At 48.9% G+C, this 5,419-nt stretch overlaps 1 pseudogene; it reads left to right on the top strand.

Moving 5' to 3' along the window:
• LOC119621815 (small nucleolar RNA SNORA70) lies at window positions 1-125 on the top strand (annotated as a pseudogene).
• The last annotated feature ends 5,294 nt before the right edge of the window (window positions 126-5,419 follow it).

Below are 5,419 nucleotides of genomic sequence, written 5' to 3'. Positions count from 1 at the left end.
ATGAATATCAGTCAAGCTAATTGTGCTCCCCTCCTCGTATGCAGTGGCCGCAAACAGAAGTGCCCTCCGTAGTATACACAGCCTGCTGCATGTAGGGATGGCCTTAACGGACCTTGGAGATAGCCCTTTCCAATGTATGTTCATGTTTCCGACTTTGACCTCACCCCAGTCTAGACTCCAGACAGGTATGCAAGGCGCCTTTGGAAAGCCCCAGGGTGTGGTGACCAGGGTTCACATTGGCTAAGGCATCACGTCCATCTGCACCAAGCTGCAGAACATGGAACATGTGATTGAGGCCCTACCCAGGGCCAAGTTCAAGTTCCCTGGCCACCAGAAGACCCGTATCTCAAGGAGGTGGGACTTTACCAAGTTTAGTGCAGATCAATTTGAAGACACGGTGGCTGAAAAGCAGCTCATCCCGGATGGCTGTGGCATCAGGTACACCCCCAATCATGGGCCCCTGGAATAGTGGCAAGCCCTGCTTACTCACACCCACCAATAAATCCTGCTTCCTGTCCAAACCGATTAAAAAAAAAAAAATGAACGGGGCACAGTGGCTCACGCCTGTAATCCTAGCACTTTGGGAGCTGGAGGTGGGCAGATTGATTGACCCCAGGAGTTGAAGACTAGCATGGGCAATATGGTGAAACCCTGTCTCTCCAGAAAAAAAAAAAAAAAAAAAAGATCAAAGGAAAACAAAAATTAGCCGGTGTGGTGGTGCACGCCTGTAGTCCCACCCACTCAGGAGGCTGAGGTGGGAGGATCACTTGCGCTCAAGAGGTCAAGGCTGCGGTGAACCAAGATTGAGCCACTGCATTCCAGCCTGGGTGACAGAGAGAGAGACCTTGTCTCAAAAAAAAAAAAGTGGGGCCGGGCGCGGTGGCTCAAGCCTGTAATCCCAGCACTTTGGGAGGCCGAGACGGGCGGATCACAAGGTCAGGAGATCGAGACCATCCTGGCGAACACGGTGAAACCCCGTCTCTACTAAAAAATACAAAAATCTAGCCAGGCGTGGTGGCGGCGCCTGTAGTCCCAGCTACTCGGGAGGCTGAGGCAGGAGAATGGCGTAAACCCGGGAGGCGGAGCTTGCAGTGAGCTGAGATCCGGCCACTGCACTCCAGCCTGGGCGACAGAGCCAGACTCCGTCTCAAAAAAAAAAAAAAAAAAAAAAAAAAAAGTGGGCCGGGCGCGGTGGCTCAAGCCTGTAATCCCAGCACTTTGGGAGGCCGAGACGGGCGGATCACGAGGTCAGGAGATCGAGACCATCCTGGCTAACATGGTGAAACCCCGTCTCTACTAAAAATACAAGAAAATTAGCCGGGCGAGGTGGCGGGCGCCTGTAGTCCCAGCTACTCAGGAGGCTGAGGCAGGAGAATGGCGTGAATCCGGGGGGGCGGAGCTTGCAGTGAGCCGAGATCGCGCCACTGCACTCCAGCCTGGGGCACAGAGCAAGACTCCGTCTCAAAAAAAAAAAAAAAAAAAAAAGTGGGGGGGAGGGAGAATAAATTATCTGCAGTACTTATTACAGGCCATGGCGCTGAGTAAAAGCTTCATAAATGGGAATTGCTGTTGCCATCATCTAATAATTTTTGATAGTTTTGATGTCAGAGGAAAAAAAGTAGAGATGATGAGACCTATTATTTGTCCTGGTGGAAAAAACAGAACAATGAGGTCATAGCCTAAATGTGTGTTTTAGCTACATTTTTTTTATTCTATAGTTGTAACCAAATTAAAGAATATAGCTAGGCATGGTGGCACACACCTGTAGTCATAGCTACTCGGGAGGCTGTGGCATGAGGATCACTTGAGCCCAAGGGTTTTAGACCAGCCTGGGCAACATAGTGAGACCCCATTTCTTAAAAGACTGAAGTGGCTTACATCTGTAATTCCAGCACTTTTGGAGGCCAAGGCAGGAGAACTTATTGAGCTCAGGAGTTTGAGATCAGCCTGGGCAACATAGCAAGATCCTGTCTCTACAAAAAAAAAAAAATTATATTAGGTACCTGTGGTCCTAACTATTCAAAGGCTGAGGCAGGGCACAGTGGCTCACGCCTGTAATCCCAGCAGTTTGGGAGGCCGAGGAGGGTAGATCACAAGGTCAGGAGATCAAGACCATCCTGACTAACAGGATGAAACCCCATCTCTACTAAAAATACAAAAGCAAAATTAGCCAGGTGTAGTGGCAGGCGCCTGTAGTCCCAGCTACTCGGGAGGCTGAGGCGGGAGAATGGGGTGAACCCGGGAGGCGGAGCTTGCAGTCAGCCGAGATCACGCCACTGCACTCCAGCCTGGGCGACACAGCAAGACTCTGTCTCAAAAAAAAAAAAAAAAAAAAAAGCTGAGAGGAGTTTAAAGCTGCAATGAGCTATGATTACACCACTGCACTCCAGCCTAGACAACAGTGACAGACTCTGTCTTTAAAAAACATATAAAATAAAGGGCTTGATTAACATGGCCAAAGCCTGGGTAACATGACAAAACCCTATCTCTACAAAAAAAAAACACACACACACACAAAATTAACCAGGCATGGGAGCGTGCATCTATAGTCCCAGCTACTCAGGAGGCTGAGGTGGGAGGACCACTTGACACTGAGATATCAGGGTTACAGTGACCTATGATTGCACCACTATGCTCCAGCCTGGGTGACAGAGTGAGACCCTGTCTTAAAAAATATAATTAATAAAAGAAGAAATATAGTAGCTTTTTTATTTTTATTTTTATTTTACTTTATTTATTTTTTTGAGACAGAGTCTTGCTCTGTCACCCAGGCTGGAGTTCAGTGGCACAATCTCAGTTCACTGCAAACTCTGCCTCCCAGGTTCAAGTGATTCTCCTGCCTGAGCCTGCCGAGGAGCTGGGATTACAGGTGCGTGCCACCACGCCAGGCTAATTTTTGTATTTTTAGTAGTGATGGGGTTTCGCCATGTTGGTCAGGCTGTCTTGAACTCCCGACCTCAGGTGATCCAACCACCTCGGCCTCCCAAAGTGCTGGGATTACAGGCATGAGCCACCACGTCCAGCCTATAGTAGCTTAAATAAGATGAGTGTCTATTTTTCTCTCATGTAAAGGCCCAGTGAAAACCTATATCTAGAATAGTAGCCAAGGATATCAGAAATCGAGGCTCTTCCACCTTGTTGTTCTGCTGCCCTTACCTCACACTTCCATTGTGTGGTCCAAAATGGCTGCTCCAGCTCCTACTATCACATCCACAGTCCAACCATTGGGAAGAAGAAACAAAAATCAATTGTACGCCCCTACCCTTTAAAGCGACATCCCAGAAGTCATACACATCATACACATCACATCCTATTTGGCCAGAATTCAGTCACATGACCACAGCTATCACAACAGAAGCTGGGAAATATGATTTTATCTGGGTGGCATGTACCCAGCCAAAATTCAGGGGTTATGTTACAAAAGGAAGAGGAGAGAATGGTTATTGAGGGACCACACGTGTATCTGTCACAACCAGGGCTCTGCCACCAAATGACTAAATGACTCAAGGTGAAGTGACTTCACCACACTGAGCCTCAGTTTCCTCGCCTGTAAAATGGGAGTCCCCTCCACCCCTCGGGGTTGATGGGCTGTTGGGCATTTAATGAGAGCGTGGGTGTCAGGCACTTGGCACAGGACCTGGCCCATCAACAGCCTGGAGTGTATTGGAAGTCGTCTTGTGCTTGTGGGTCTAGGCTGTGGGTGATGTGGCTTTTTGTGTATGAGAAACCGTCCCCGGGCCTGAGAGCTGAACCTAGCACTGAACTTTGTAAGTAACTTCTCTAAAACAAGGGATCTGGCCTGTGTACACATGGAAATCCCCTCTCAGCCTCCTAGACCTTGGGACTGGGCATGTGTCCTTCCACACTCTTCCCCCTTCCGCTGGAGAAAGGCAGACTCCAAAGATGGGGGAAGGGTCCTGCCTGGGGCCTCCAGCCTCCCAGCCTTCACAGAATTAAGCACTTATAGGCTGGCCAACATGGTGAAACCCCGTCTGTACTAAAAATACAAAAATGTGCTGGATATGGTGGCACACATCTGTAGTCCCAGCTACTAGGGAGGCTGAAGTGGGAGGATTGCTTGAACCCAGGAGGCGGAGGTTTCAGTGAGCCAAGATCATGCCACTGCACTTCCGCCTGGGTGACAGAAAAAAAAAAGAAAAATTTAAGCACTCACCCCTCAACTTCCAAAGTTCCTCATGGGTTACAGTCCTAGCATTCCGGGGACAGCTCTAACGCCAGAAGTCATACCTTCAATGTATCTCTCAGAGCCCCCAGTCGCTTGTTCTCACATCGAGTAAACCCAGGAAGGCAGAGGACATGTGTGCATGAAATCTGCCAAATTCTAAATGCCTGTGACATTCCAAAAAATGACTTTAAGAGCATTGGCCGGGCGTAGTGGCTCACACCTGTAATCCCAACCCCTTGGGAGGCTGAGGTGGGAGGACAGATTGAGCCCTGGAGTTCAAGACCATCCTGGACAACATAGGTAGACCCCGGCTCTAACCCCAAACATGGTGGCACGTGCCTGCAGTCCCAGATACTCAGAAGGCTGAGGTGGGAGGATTGCTTGAGCCCAGGAGCTCGAGGCTGCAGTGAGCTGTGACCATGCCACTGCACTCCAGCCTGAGTGACAGCGTGAGAGTTTGCCTCACACACACACACACACACACACACACACACACACAGAGTCAGGGCATCGTGGCTCACACCTGTAATCCCAGCACTTTGGAAGGCCAAGGTGGGTGGATTGGCCAGGAAGCATCACACAAAACCAAATCAAGGAGAACTTCTCCAAAAGAACTAGCCTATAATCTTCAAAAATGTCAATTCCGGCCGGGTGCGGTGGCTCACACCTGTAATCCCAGCACTTTGGGAGGCCAAGGCGGGCGGATCACAAGGTCAGGAGATCGAGACCATCCTGGCTAACACGGTGAAACCCCGTCTCTACTAAAAATACAAAAAAATTAGCCGGGCATGGTGGTGGGCACCTGTAGTCCCAGCTACTCAGGAGGCTGAGGCAGGAGAATGGCATGATCCCGGGCCAGCCAGGGGGACAGAGGGAGACTCCATCTAAAAAAAAAAAAAGTCAATTCCATGAAAAACAAAGAAAGGCTAAGGAACTGTGCCAGACTGAAGGCTACTGAAGAGATGAAAACTTTTTGCTATGACAGTTTGGGGGTAGCTGGCAATTTACATACAGGCTGCACTGTTAGATACTAGTGTCACTGAGAAATGGACACTGCTCCTCTGTACTGTGGTGGTGTAAGAGAATGTCCTTACACTTGGAAATACAACTGAAGCATTTAGAGGCAAAGGGACATAATGTCTGAAACTATTCTTGCAACTTCTCTGTAACTTTAAAATGATTTCAAAAGAAAAGCAAATGATTTCAAAGTAAAAGTCATTGTTTAAGAATCTG

Source organism: Chlorocebus sabaeus, chromosome 6 (genome assembly GCF_047675955.1).
Source record: "Chlorocebus sabaeus isolate Y175 chromosome 6, mChlSab1.0.hap1, whole genome shotgun sequence".
Taxonomy (NCBI): domain Eukaryota; kingdom Metazoa; phylum Chordata; class Mammalia; order Primates; family Cercopithecidae; genus Chlorocebus; species Chlorocebus sabaeus.
This window is presented reverse-complemented; position numbering and strand designations above follow the sequence as displayed.